This window comes from Pteropus vampyrus, unplaced genomic scaffold (assembly GCF_000151845.1).
Source record: "Pteropus vampyrus isolate Shadow unplaced genomic scaffold, Pvam_2.0 Scaffold3, whole genome shotgun sequence".
NCBI lineage: Eukaryota > Metazoa > Chordata > Mammalia > Chiroptera > Pteropodidae > Pteropus > Pteropus vampyrus.
The window spans coordinates 10,004,227-10,019,763 of record NW_011888784.1 but is presented as its reverse complement, the minus strand read 5'-3'; the positions used below and the strand labels follow the sequence as shown (position 1 = coordinate 10,019,763).

The 15,537-nt window shown below is 36.6% G+C and overlaps 1 pseudogene; it reads left to right on the top strand.

Annotated features, from left to right (window-relative positions):
* The first annotated feature begins 12,681 nt into the window (after positions 1 to 12,681).
* On the top strand, positions 12,682 to 12,800 carry LOC111741371 (annotated as a pseudogene).
* The last annotated feature ends 2,737 nt before the right edge of the window (positions 12,801 to 15,537 follow it).

Genomic DNA, 15,537 nt, shown 5'->3' with positions numbered 1-15,537 from the left:
TACTGCTAATTTCTGCTTCTGGTTTCCTCTTTGGGTTCAGTGTAACCATTTTAATTGAAAACACCCCTTCCCAGATCTCAGGTGAGTGGATAGAAAAAAAAAAAAAAGGAATTCTATGAAAAGTCACCTCATGGAGTAATTTGATCATAAATTCCTAACTGGGCAGGTTATGGTGAATCATCATACTGTAGGGATATATATTTTTCAGTAAAATGTTTACCTTTGCCTTAAGCAAGCCCTGACCATTATTCTATGCATCTAGGTTTATAAACCTTTGAAATAATCATAATCACCCTCAAGGGAGCACATAATCTTGTTAACTATCTTGTAATCCAATCCCTGCTTTGCTCCCTCCCATGGAATCTTCCTTATATTCCCTCCTTAATTTCACATGCATAAAAGAAGCTGCACAATTATTCTCTGCAGCATTTGAGATCTCGTTTGCTGGCATATATCCTCAATTGGGCTCAAATAAACTCATAAAAATTCTCTACAGGTTTGAATGTTTCTTATCTCAACAGGTGTATTCATTACGTGTGCCCGTGTAAACCAGCTTGTTCTCCATGCAGGCAGGAAGGTGATCCCTGTTCTTATGGCGAAGCAACGACTTTACCAAAGAAAACATCTCACCAATGAAAAGATGAAGAGACCACTCCTGGCCACCTCCTCCATATGTGTGTATATATAAGTGAAAGGTTATCCAACTTATGTACTATCTCAAATCTAGGTCCAGCTCTACATGTTGAATGAGAAGATGGTTGGCCGTATATTATCAGGGGAATTAGAGGTATACCCACACCCCTAAATGATCTGCTAAAGTATAGTTCCCTGCAGTCAGAAGTGCCTACATGAGTCACACCTGCATAAGTCACACATTCAAATGCAAATGTTCTCTCTGTAGGATGACATCCATGTGCATCAGCAACTTCAGTTTTGGGTTGACATAAAACCTATAGTTAGATTTATTCTATAAGTTAGATAAATTTTTAAAAGTTTGAAGGATTAGGAAAGATATTGCCGGGATAGAAAATATTTATTTGGGAGATCTAAAGTGGGGCTCTAGAAAGGTTCACAAGACCATCCGATAGGTATTTGGGAAGTGAAGCATTTTTAAAAGAAAGTGTTTAGGATTGTAATGACTTAATTTTTTTTTTTTTTTTTTTAAATTCCACAATCTGGCCAGTGGCCTGCCTATACAGTTTACCTAAAATGTCTGAGATTTTACAGCACTTGGAGACAGCTGAGTAACTGAGCCCTCTCCATTTATCTACCCTTCTAAAAGTTAAGAACATTTCATTATTTCTAGATTTTAGATATTCTTTCACCATCAACACCATTAACAAAAATGAAAACCAGTGACTCTGCTATGGATGAATGTTGGTTAAAGGATTCAGACTTAAGTCTGCCTTTTTATTTTAACTCATTATGTAAATCCTGAAACACTTCTTCAGATATAGTCAAACTCTTCTTTATGTTGCAATCTACATGATAATACCATGAAAATCGCATCATTTTATTTTATTCCATTCTTTGATGATTTATTTAGAAATTGATAGTACCTACTCTGCAAGAGGACACTTTTTTTCCAGCTATCATCAAAATACAGGCACTTTCAAAGTGGTTGAATTACACATCACTATTACTTGTCAGCTAACAAGAAGTGTAACTATATTTGTATATGCTGGTAAGATTATGTAAAAGCAAAGAGGTTAACATAATCATTTAAAATTCACCAATAATTTATTGGAATAACTTTTACATAACACTGACCTACAGGATATACTTTATTGTTAATGAAAGAAAGAGAGGCTTAATGATAGTTATCATTTACTTAGTTCTAAGCATTTGAGAAAAATTATTTTAAGAATCTCAGCAACCATAAGAAATAAAAAATATTCTATTGTTTTTTTTAAGATGAGGATTGTGGGGCTTAGTGAGATTGAGTAACTTTCACCAAAGCCATATGGTTATATAGTGTTAGAGCTGGAATTCAAACCAGGTCTGTGATCCAAAAGGCAGTATTGGACATTCTACTATAGTTCTCCTTTAAATAGCTCTCTTACCACTGCCATAGTTCAAACTCTCTAAACAGATTTGAGAGACATTTCTGAAATGGTGAAGATACAGAAGTGATAAGTGATCTGCTGAGGGCTCATCCTTCTGGTCTTTGTTTTTCCCATGAACAGGAAGCACATTAGGTATACCCAAACCACCTAGATTTCCAACCTACTGTTGTGAAAGAAGAATTGGTTAGCAGGCTCGGTCACAAGGTGAGACTTAATAAGTTTTTCCTACAAACAGACATAGCAGATGGATTTCTTTGGAGGAGTTTACAGTTAAATATAGTCTTCCCTCCTCTATAAGTCCTTTGCCACTCCCTTTGCCCCGAATAACATGCCCTGGTTAAACTAGTACCCAAGACACAAATACCTTGAACACTATTTTATCACTCTCTCAATTTACTTCTCTTCTTCTTCTATTGAAGCCATGCCAGAAAATTTAGTCTCTATAGCTAGTGTAAATGTGTCTTCCTAGCAATCACTAGCCCCTTGAAATAGAGCAGTGTTTTTCAGATAGCCCATCAGAACCATCAGGGAAAATTGCTGCCTCCTTCTCTATCACCCATTCCATAACATTCCCATTTTGATTGGTAGGCCTGGTTTGGGTTGAAATTTTCTTATGACTTACCAAATTTGAGGACCAAATCCTAAGAGATTCTAGTTTTCACACCTCTAGCTATGGAATTCAGTGAGTATATCATGACTGGAAGCACTCTTGTAACCTTGACATGTTTATGACTGACTATATTACCCATCAAATGGAAAAATTTACTTTGCAAAACTATGTTTCCTGTGGGAAGAGCCCATCTGTGTCATTTACCAGTATAAATTGAAAGCTACTTATGGAGCATGGCAGATAGTAAGTGCTTAATAAATATTTAATTAATTTGAATCAATGTTGGGAGACTGAATGGATGAATGAATGGATGAGTGGCATGCCTATTGAATGGACTGTCCTTGTTCTTTTCTCCCCACTGCACACGCCTTGTTTCCAAGATAATAACAACTCTAAACTGTTCCTTAGAATTAGGGTCTTATTATATCACATCAAACTCATCTATTTCCTAGGACCTCTGGACCAAAAACCTGTAGATGTATCTATGAACTCAAAGAGTTTCTCTCAACTTAGGTGAAATATCAAGTCCTTCTATATCTTACCGTTATCTTTTGGGAAAGTGAGTTTATGTGTAATATAGTTATCTAGGTGACATTCAATCATACATTTTCTTCTCTTAGTTCTAATTGTTTTTTGTTTGTTTGTTTGTTTTTCCATCACAAATTCTCATCTATTTTGACCCAGTTAAATTTTATTTAGTTTTAAAAATCTGATGAGATTTTAGCTAGAACTGGCATGGCTATAGGCTGGAGTATATATCCACAAGAAATAATATTACTAAAAATATGACTTTGGTCTTTATGATGTGTTTTGAATATCATATTTTCAATAACTTAAAAGTTTTCTTAAAATATATACCATGTGCTTAATTTTTTTTTTTTTTTTTTAGATTATAAAGAAGGTTATTCTATACCCGAGCTCTTTGGTTATCTGAGTACTAGATAATATGATGCAGAGAATGCTTACTGCAAGGAAAATGTTCTTTTATTGCATCCTTTAGTATGCATTATAGCTGTAAAAGAAATGGAAGCCAAGATTTCCAAATATATTAGTTTTCCAAAGTTATCACTCAACAATATTTGATACAGGAGAGACGATAGGTGAAGTTTGCACAGTCCTTGTTAAATCCTGGGTTTAATGATTTTTTTTTTTAGGATAGTCATATTAAAATGGGATCATTAAAAATATACTGCCATTCCAGCAGCATAAAAAATGCATACAATAAGTTCACACAATGCATACCAATAATGACTCAACAAAATAAATGGTGAAATGAAACCAGCATTGCTCACACTGTGTTTAAAATAACCTTTAGGCATTTGGGAATTTTTATTGGTAACAATTTGGTGGCAAACTGCTCAGTGTAAAAGAACAGTTTAAAAGCTAATAGGAAAAATCTGGCATTAATAATGTGGTAGATTACAGTGAGAACAATAGTGAGGTTACTGCAGACAGCAATATATCTAGATAATTAAACTTAAACCATTTTGGTCCGACAGCAGTGCAAGATATGCCTGCTGGGAACATGAGAGGCCCCGTATGCAAAGCTGACTCTGCGTGTAAGAAGTTGGCTTCCCAGTTACACAAGTAGATTGAGATGAAGAGTTGAGCAATGTATAGAAGGAAAGCCAATCACTGGGATTCAGTAATCATCCTCTCCCAGCTTTATTTTTCTTTAACTTCAAAGCTTATTATTATTATTTAAATTTTGAATTATGATGGTAATCACATTACCTCACTTAATCTGTTTAGAATTATGAACAAATAACTTAAATGTACAAAAGACTTTGGAAATCCATAACAAGATGAGTGATAGAATGATCAGTAGTTTAAAATTAAAGTTTAAATCCTGGTGCAATTACTTCTTCCAGATCTCCATGAAGAGTCTAATGACATTTTCAGGTCTCAGTTTGTCATTATGAATGATAATGAAGCAATGTTAATCATTATCTTGTGATGCAGAGTTATTAATTAATAAGTGATTAGATCTTATCTAAATGATTTTGTCGGCAATCTTAGATATGTTTCTTAGAAGTCTACTGCTGTCTGAGATTGATTTTGACAACTACTATAAAAGAAAAAAAATAAAAGTATAAGGTTTTAATGACCAAACCATAACAGGAATGAATCTGGGCTGAATCGATGCTCAGAATATGTTCACAGATGTTTAGATATTAATGTAGAAGACACGACTAAAAACCACTGCACTGCTGATGTGCAAAAGTAATGACTGGGATCATTTTATTTATTTTATTTATTCTTTTGAAGTGAATTTTATTTGTCATCTTTTTTGTTTTGTTTTTAATTTTGTTTTTTGCTTTCCATCATTTTAACTTTGCCTAATCTTAGGAGACAGACTGTGTTTGACAATTTTAAATTGTGGGAACCTAAAACTCCATAGTACAGGATAAAAAGAACAAATATATTTTGATTCAAGTTAATCTACATGTGCTTCCAAAATCCTGAGTTCAAAATTTATGAGTCAATAATTCCTCACACCTAAAGATTACATGAAACATTTCCTTATATATTATTCACATTTAGTATTTCACTTAGTAATTACAATAGCCTTATGATGCTTTAAGATACAGATGCTGATCCCCTGTGAGCTGACAAAAAAATTAAAGCCCAGGTTGCTCATGAAATTTGTTCATATAAAAAGTCCAGGTCTTGGAAACTGAACTCCTGCATGGTTGAATTAAACTCATAGTCAGCTATCATGATATAAGTGAAATTCTAAGTTAGGGTAATTACTCTGTTATAGTCTCACAAAATAGCTATTAAAATATTTCAAATAGAAAAATATGAAAATAAGATTCAAAAACTTGGACCTCAGATTCAGTACAGCCACACCCCCTCAACACGCATATACCAAACCTAGACAGAGGCAGAAGCATTGGCTTTTCTTCACTTTGACATATAACCTTGATTCAGATTTGTGATGTTAAGTGTCAGGACCTTCACACATAGAGCTACCGGCAAGAGAAAAGTTGTTGTTGTTGTTTTTTTTATCTCCCAGATGCTATTCTCAAATAAACTAACTTTATTTTATATTCTAGAAGTCATCTTCAAAGAACCAATAAATGGCAAATCAAAGAAAAAGAAGGAGAAAGGGAGTAGGGAGGAGAAAGGGCTCCTCCCAGTGCTCCTCTGCGCTCCTGATCTTTCAGTCACAGACAGCACCATGATGCTCTTTAGATTAATTTCATTGGGGTTTGATTGTTAACACAAAGGACCCAGAAAGTGTTATACTTACCCAACATGGCAACCACATGAAAGGATCATGTCTTGATACCCTCTTCCATCTTTTATTCTTACTCTCTGCCTTTGTTTTCTTAAAGCGAGAGATATCTGAAGAAGTGGGAATGGGGGCAAATTCTAGGTGAGAGGAGAAGAAGAAGAAAGAAGGAGGAGAAGGAGAAGGAGGAGAAAAAGAAAAAGAAAAAAAAAGAAATAGCTTGACTGCAGCTTAGGTTTGTGAATTCAAGAAGTGTGTGTTTGAAAAATGAAGGTGCATAAGTTAGCGTAGCTCGAGGGCACCGGCTTCCCTAGTGTTAGCATAGCTGACACACTGACAGTTTATATGGAATTTATGTGCCTATTTCCTCTGCTTTTTATGGGAAAACATGTTGTTACCTTACAGCTGCCCACATCACATGCCGCCAATCCGCCTCTGAGCCATAGAGCACCTTTCTCAAGGAAATGTACATACATCAAGGGCTTATGTATTTTTTACAATGTTGTAAGGGGAAAATAATAAAATATGGGTTATTGTGTATACCATTCCATGGTTTAATTTTTTTTTTTTATTTCACTGGTTTAATTGACTCCGACCATTTTTACTGCCCTTTTCCCCACCTCATCTTGCCATTTTAATTGTTTATGTGTTTGTGTACAATTGGATCACATCTGGAAAAGGACAGGAGCTGTAACCACAACTTAAAAGCCAATTGTAGAGCTTTAAAAAGTAAATAAAGCATTTAAGCTGCCACATCTGTGGGAAGATATATGCAGATGTAAACAGAAGAAAATGTATGTGTTAAAGTAAAATGCTTAAAATTCATCTCTTCTTTTCAGTCACCTGCAGGAGCCCTGGATCTTTGTACTCTCTGACTGGTAGAAGGCAATATACAAGGAAACATGGCAGGGGTCTCATTCTGCCTCTTCCCTTTGACTATAAGGGGATTTGCAAGGGCCAGAGCAAGGGCCTTCACCTGAGCACAACTGAGACACCCTCTTGGCCGCATCCTTAAAGTCTGCCATCAGCCACCCTGATGCACTTCCTCCTTTAGCATTTCTTCCTGTAAGCGTCTCTTCCAAGAAGCATCTCACTTTTGCTTTACCCTCTATTCCTATTCTTTCAAAGAGATAAGAGGAGAAAAATAAATAATTTATACCAATGTATATTTCACAGAGTTATGTACACTTGCAGATATGACATTATTATGAAGCATTATTGACTGGGAAGTGAAAATGCAAAGTAATGAAAGAGAAAAAAATGGGGACAAATTGAAAAATCTAAAGCACAGAAGGTACCTTATTCTTTGCAATAGAATAGAATTAACTCTGGACCCTTCAAAAGGCAATAAATGGAAATACGACTCAGCATTCATCTTCTCAAGCTACCTTCAAACTTGTGTATTCACGACCTGATCATGAGTATATTGCTAGGCAAGAAAATGTGAGAGAGAGTATCGCTTAAAGGAGAAAGATAATGTATGTGAACTTAGCCTTCCAATGGGTAAGTTGGAGACTAAATGATGTAAAGAATTCTCTCATTTCTCCATTGTGTGTGTGAGTGTGTGTATGTGTGGAGGCATCTTGAATATCCCTGCTTGATAATCTTCCATAGTGAGTGCCCAGAAGTTTTTTTAATTAGCTAATTCATTGGGCAGATGGAGATTTTAGTTCCAAATATTACACTCTTCTACCAGATTGTCTTTTGAAAAAAAAAAAAAAACTGCCAAAACAAAACAACAACAACAAAAAAACAAAAATGTGTATAGAAAGAAAAGTCATTACACAGGAAAAAACACCTGGTAGTGGTGAGACGCACATGATCTGCACCTCCTGCAGTGTGCCCAACTGATATCCCCTTTCCTCTCAGGATGCCTAGTGAATTATGGCAAAACCAATGATGTCATCTAATATTTGTTTCTCTGTAATGCTCTATCCTCCAAAATGACACATCGCCTTTCTTTAGTACTCTGTACCAAAACCGAGAAGTTTAAACTAATTAACATGTATATAAAAGATGTTCAATAACAAATAGAAAATAAACACATTTTTCATGAATTAAGTTGTCCATTTTATGGCATGGCTTATTCATTTTTGTGTCCAGCCCATTCTGGGTTTGGGCCCCTCTTTAAGTCCTCACCCGCCTCCAAATGGCAGAAGCTCTCTTTAACCCTGCCAACAGGTACTAAAAGTTAATGTTAAGAGAAGTCAAGAACTCTAGGTCAGTCTGCTTTAAATATATGAGATTCTATCTTATAGAAGAAAAATTTGATATGCTCTGTTGAGGTCTGGTGTAAAATTATGATCACTGAAAGTGACATGGAGTTTTAGTTTAGCCAAGGATAAAGAAAAACCTTCTAAAGAGCAGCTCTGGGTTACATGGAATGCGATGCTTTAGGGTACTGGGAATCAGAAGTAGAGCTTGAAAGACCAGTAAGGACATAGGACACTCATATGTAAGGGCTGGAGTGGTTCATAAAGTTGCCTAGAGCAATCACTTTCTCTTTATCTGAAGGTCAATGACTCTATCATGGTTTCAGTTTAACGTTAAGATTCTGAAAGAAATAGCTCCAAAGGAAAAGACTCCACACTGATGTAACTCATTCTACTCTTAGGTAGAGATAGCATTTGCCAAATTCTAGGTCTGAATAAATGTCTAAGGTGGGAATAAATGCTAGGAGGACTCAATTACCTGCAGCACATAAGTCTTTGTGATATCAGAGACAGAAGGGGTGGTATTTGTTCCCTCCTGCAGTTGTTTAGATAATGTTTGGGATAAGTTCTCAGTCTGGTTTTATCTATTATTGGTTTTATGTTTCATGTATGCTTATCCTATTTATAAAAACGTTGTGTATGTCTTCACAGCTCTCTTAGCATTGTTTCTGAGGGATAGAAAGAAATACATTGAGCATTTCTCTTGCCTTATAGTTTTTCCCCCACACCAAGAATATATACAAGAAGAAATATGACAAATGTAATCTGCTCTCACGCTAACCTGTGTTTATTTAAAGTGAAAAGCCAAAGAGATCAGAAAGTCTATGTACCAAAATTTGTACAGTTGGTGCCACCTGACACTGACACAGAAAGAATAGAAAATGATGTCAACTTCCTGCAACAAAGAATATGATAAAGAGAACACAGTCTACGGGTGTGTGTGTGTGTGTGTGCGTGCGTACACACACACGCGCTTGTACTTCCATTGAAGGAAGATATTCGACAAAGAACTCATTTTACTAGATTCTCCCTATATTTAGTCTAAAGATGAAAACAATAAAAACACAGAGAGGCAGATATAAAAGGATTCCTAGAGAGTATTTCATCCAAACTTCTTATTTTACTGATGGAAAGCCTGAAGTCCAAGGTAGGTAAAATGTCTGTCCACAGATGTACAATTTGTTAATGACAGAACCGGAACATGGCAGCAGTCCATTGCTCTTTCTCCCATATCGGCCCTTAGGCAAACCACTGATGGGTTTCCCAGTGGCTGGCGTAGATTGGTGGTTTAATGAAAGATCACTATTGAAATTAATTTTGTACATCTATCATAGTGAATTACAGGTTTTAGGAGACTGAGGCCCACACCTAGAAAGTTGCTTTTCATAGGCATCCTAGTGTGCTTTTGGTATGAAGCACACTAGTTTTTCAATGAAGGGTGAGACTTAATAAAAGGATTACTTATATAACAAAACTGCAAACATTTATTGAATCTTCTGCCAATCTCAATTCTGTTTTCATATACTAACATTAAGCAATTCTTAATATAGAAAAAAGATATAATTAACATAATTATTCCACTTTACAGAATGAGAAAATTGAGACTCAAGATATGTGCCCAATATCACAGTAAGTAAGACTAGAAGTAAAATTGCAGTCTAAGCAATGTGGTTCCAGGGGTTGCTTTCTTAACTGCCAAGCTATTTTGTTTCCCTGCAGAATCAGTATATCATGGATGGCTACCTAAGTGTGCGATTTGAAAAGAGAGAAAAGCCCCAGAAATTTTTTCTTTGTCTCCATCAGATCTTGAAAGTTCTAGTGAATCTAAGCAATGTCCTCAGCAGGACTATATCAAATATATTACATAAGAAAAGTACTATTTACACTTATTACCACTACACACTTCATTATAAATAACTGCCACTTTGGAAAAAAGAGTTCTAAAAGGAAGGCACTCAGGACAGGTAGTTTTAAAATGTGTTTGGTAGCAGTATGAGAAAAATTCAGATCCTATAAGAACTTATCTAGAAGGCCGGAGTAAGATTACACTATGCTATTAAGAACCTTCTGGAATCTAGGGACAAAAAAGCACTGGATTTCTGAAGGGAAGAAAGCAGAAAAATAAAAATAAAAAATAAAAAAGCAAGGAATTAGCAAATATATACTACATATTCATACACATGTGTGGTTATATTGCATTTGTAAATAGTCTACCTCACATTATACATGCATATATAATCTATATCATGATTTATGCTCCCATGTACAGTTCTTTAATTCTTAGAACTGAGGTTATAGCACATCCACCTCTCTTATTCTTCATTAACCGAAGTCCCAGTTGAAATTCTATGTCTCTTCAGCCTGTTCTTTAAATCAAATTTCTTCTACCTTTATTGAGGTCCTTAGTTCCTCAGCTCTGGGTTGGTTCACCAGGTTGAATAGTGTTCTATGAACACTGCCTCTTTTGTCTCAGATCCTTTTTATTCTATTTCAATCAAGTCATTCACTAGCTCAAGTGCTTTCCTTAAGTGTCTCCTTTTTAAAGCATAAACCTATTTATCCTAGCATTTAAGTCCATCCACATTCTAACTTCAACCTGCTTTTTCAATCCACAACTTCTTTGACAGCTCCTGTCAAATGGATTCACTGGCCATATTCTTAGAATATGCACTTTCTGCTTTTAAACTTTTACTCATGGCATTTCCTCCACTTGGAGCCCCCTCTCCTACTCTTGACTTCCAAGTCCTACCTCTTCTCAAGGCCCAATTTTATGGCTATCTCCTTCTGGAAGTTTTATTTTTTTGTCACGATCAGAAAACTACTTTCTGGTGAATTCTAAATGACCTTTAATGATATGACACCAATTGCATGTTGCCTCGAGTTATAATTATTTGTATGTAAGTTAGGAATATGCAATAGTGAGTCAAGAAGTTTCTGTCTTCAAACCCACTTGATTGCTGACACATGTTCTTCTTGAGGACAAGTCACATTTTTTTCCATTCCACTCCTCCCTCTGGAATTCTGCATGTAATTACACTCCAGATCCACAGAAGCTCTTAATGAAGTTCTGTTAAATGAATAGATGATAAACATTTCATGATCTGTCTACTTACTAGCTTTCTGATGTCATCTCTTCCTAGTCTCTCCCATATTCACTACTAGTTACCATGGCCCCCTTTGCCATTCCTGAAACCTACAAGAACAGTCTCCCTCAGAGTTTTGCTCTTGTTGAAATGCTCTTTGCACAAATATCAGCCTTGCTTACTTCCTTACTAGAAGCAGGTCTCTACTCAAATGTCACCTGATCAGAAAAGCTTTCCCTAACCATCTTATATAATAGTCCCTTCCTACCATCCTTCTCAATCTCCCTTATGTTGATTTGCTTTTTCTCATCTATTTACCATCAATTGACATTTCATTAATTCATTTACTTGTTTATGGTCTGTCTCTCCTCAATTAAAAATCAAAATCCATGGGAACATGGAGTTTGTTACTCTTGGTGGGGTGGGGGGAGTATAAATAGCATATAATAGGAGCTTAATGAATATCTGGTAAGTGAATAAAGTAGCCAATTTAGTGGTTAATTTTGTTTTTAGCAGTACATGAATTGAAAATAACAGAAAAGATCACTATCTCCAAATCAAGGTAATTTTAAATAGAAACTGTAAAGCAAAACCATGTATTACAGTTTAGATGTCTTTACCTCAATTTTAGTACAGTGGTCCCCAACTTTTTGGTACCAGGGACTGGGGCTCCTATGAGAATCTACTGCCTGATGATCTGAGGTGGAGCTTAGGTGGTGATGCTAGCGCTGGGAAGCGCCTGCAAATACAGATGACGCTTTGTTCACTAGCCCAATGTGCACATCCTGCTGTGTGGCCCGGTTCCTAACAGGCCACAGACCAGTACCAGCCTGTGGCCCAGGGGTTGGGGATCCCTGTTTCAGTATATGCAGAGAAAGGAGCTTGGCTCAAGGAGCTCAAACCAAGTCTGATCCATTCTTTGGATCCAGTTGCCAAGTTTTAGGGAATGCTAAGGACAGAAGAATAGGTTGAACTACATCATGAACTGTATTCAGCAGCACTAGCATGAAGGCTGTGAGAAACTGCAGATCAAATAAGCCAGATTTCTGTTAGGTAAATTATAAAGACAAGAAAGACATGGAGGGAGAATTTCTAAATCAAGAGAGACATAATAAGTTAAAAAAAAATAGGCAAGACTAACTCAATTAAAGTAATTTGGAGATGCACTTTTGGGTAATAAAACCATAAAGCAATGCATAAAATTACTAAGAGAGTCACAAAAGATGTCACATTTGGATGGAGGGAGAGTGGGACAGAATTAGGACTAAGTCCTCAGAGAGGCTTCTGGGATATACAGCGAAATTTCATTTTTTAACCTGGTGATGAGTCAGGATTATTGCCTTATAGTAAGTAACTCATGCATTTTATGTGTGTATAGGTTGTTGTATCTGTTTTGTTTTTCAATAAAATAAGGAAACAAAAGACTTGGCTCCAAAGGAGAGAATTTATACTTTAAAATTTCAAATCATGAGTCTATAGCCATGACACCTTGAATGCGCCCAATCATGTCTGATCTTGGAAGCTAAGCAGGGTCGGGCCTGGTTAGTATTTGAATGGGAGACCACCTAAGAAAACCAGGTGCTGTAGGCGTTAAAAAAAAATTTCAAATCACACTACCATATCATCTGCTCAGTGTGGTCTGCGGTGTCTTTGTCTTGAAATCTCCATGAATACACTGAATGATGAATTTGATGATTTCTGGAACTTAACCCCACTGCATCACCACTTCTACCATGCTCCCTTCTCCTTCACTTTCTACTTGTCCATTGAATTTAAGAATTAGTCTGTATGCTCAGTGCCCTGTCGCTTGCTGCTTAAGGAGCCTTAAGAAAACCTTCTAATTTCCTCATTAGACAGAGAGAGGAATAGAAGAAAGGGAGGAGGAGGAGGAGGAGGAAGAGGAAGAGGAGGAGGAGGAGGAGAAAAATGAAGAGAGGGAAAGAAGAAAAGGAGGAGGGAAGAAGGAGAGTTGGAGAGAAGGGAGAGGGACAAAGAAGAAAAATAATTTCCTATTTATATTGTGTCTTTGCTCATAGTCCCTGTTGAAGTGAAACAGAGAGGGAGTGGAGTTTTAATGAAGGCTATTTATTCATTTATTTTCCGAAAGCAGAAAACTTTGCTCCTCAAACAGCTTTAAGGATAATTAAAACAATGATGAAATGTATTGATCGATTCCAAATTTCCTCACAAGAGTGATTAATTGCATTTTGGACTTTGAGAAATTTCAAAGATTGCAAGAGGAGACAATCTTGATCTAGCTTTTTTGTTGTTGTTCCTTCTTCCTGCTTACTGTTGTGAAAATTGTAGCTCTGGATACACAAAGACAGGAAGAATGTGCCCAGTGTTTAAGAAGATTTAAAGAATGACCCCCATCACATCACTGTACCTTTGTAGACATTTTACAATGTGTTAGAGACACCCAGTCAATAATTTAGGAGAAAACAATCAATATGTGAATGCTACATAAGCCCACAGCCAGAGTACCTTACGGACATCTTGGCAGTTTCTCTAGTGGCATAAAGTGATGTGATTAGAGAATTTTCTTTCTTTTTTTTTTTTTTTTTTGATACTGCAATGGCATTATTTAATTTAATATGACTGACCTCACAAACTTCTGCTGGTAACCCATCAGTTGGGTCATGAAGTAAGTATTCCAAAGCAAGGGTGTTTAGCAATTAGAATCCAGAAGAAAAGGATGGATTTTTTTTTCTTCTATGGAACTATGTCCCTTGTAGCACCTTTAGCTCTTTTCTCTAGCCTTAAGTGAGTATTAAGTCACATCCCCAAAGCAGGCAGACTCCATGTGGCTAGGTAGCTAGGACTCCTCTCTATATCATAAGAATAGTAACTGATATTGATTGACTGCTCGACTAATGCTAGACACTGAGCTGAGGCCTCAGATAGAATCTTCCCCACAATCTTATGCAGGAGATTCTGCTATAATACTACTTGCAGATAAAGACTCATAGACTTAGAGGGCTTAGGAGATTGGCCTCAGCCAGAAATACAGGAGCTGGAGTCTTCAACTCAGTGGGGAACTCCAAAGCCATATGTTCTCAATAGCAAACTGCCTCACTATTTGTGGTCCTGCCAAAATTGTAAATTATTCTTCAGGTCATCATTAGGTGAAATCCTAACATGTTAGTTTTTAAGATGATACTGAAGGGGATTTGATACTTAAGATGAAGGGGAAATTCCATAGCATCTGGTCTCAGAAATCTGTAATTTAAGTCCAAGCATACATATATACTGGCTCTGTGATCTTGAAAAAGTTTCTTACCCTCTCTGGCCCTCAATTTCCTCATCTATAAAATGAACACTTACTTCACAAAGTTGGGGTGAGAAACTGGAATAGCACATGTGAAAGCTTATCATACACTCTGATGGGTCAAGAGTATATGAATTGTTGCCTATGAGGAGGAAACTCAGGCCTAGAAATACTAAATGGCCAGCCCGGAGTCATAGGGTTGGTTAAGACTGTTAAGACTTGAGCCAAGAACCTAAGCCTTTTCATACACATTTATAAACTTTTTCTCAAAAGACATGCCAAAATTAAATTGAATTAATACCTATTAATCTTAGGGCTTTTGTAGGTAAAAGGCAATGTAAGTTTTAAAGTCATTGAAGGAAATTCAAGTATTTTCACCTCTTATCATAACCATAATTGTATCTTTCTTTGAATTCTCTGTTTCAAGCTCTTGGAGAGAGTGCTAGTCCAGTAAGTCTCTGGTTTCTACCAAAACAATCAGCTCTTTTGATGGTTCCTTGTGTAAAGGCTACTTCTAGGAGCGAACTGCATGAGCTATTCCACGAGGACATTCACTCACATTCCACTTACCCTAGTTAGCATCATTTGGTACTGGTGAAACTAGGTCAAATAAATAACAGAAGTAGATACTGGAGTGTTGCTATAAGGTGGGCAAGAAAACAATGATTAGCAGTGCAAGTAGGGTAAAAGTTATTACCATTATATTACTGAAAGATGCTGGTGCAAGCAGCAGGCAGAGCTACAATGTGTTAGTAGTCCTTTTCAAGTTTTGCCACTTCTCCTTCAAGTCTCCTATGGTGGCTTGAGTATCCTTAGCTCTGGCTCCTCACATGGACCCCCAAACAGCAAAACAAGTTGAACTGTGATCTGGTGACTACCCTCTGGACTGCCCTGTGCTACCACCAAGCTCCAAATAGCAGTTAAACTCATGAGTCAGATACACATGAGTCTAAATCAATTGGCCTGACTCCTTTCTCTATAGCAGGAAACGTGTTCTCTCTTTCAGCTTGCACAAAACAAAAGCTTACATCACACATATGACTCCTCCACAGTCAGGAG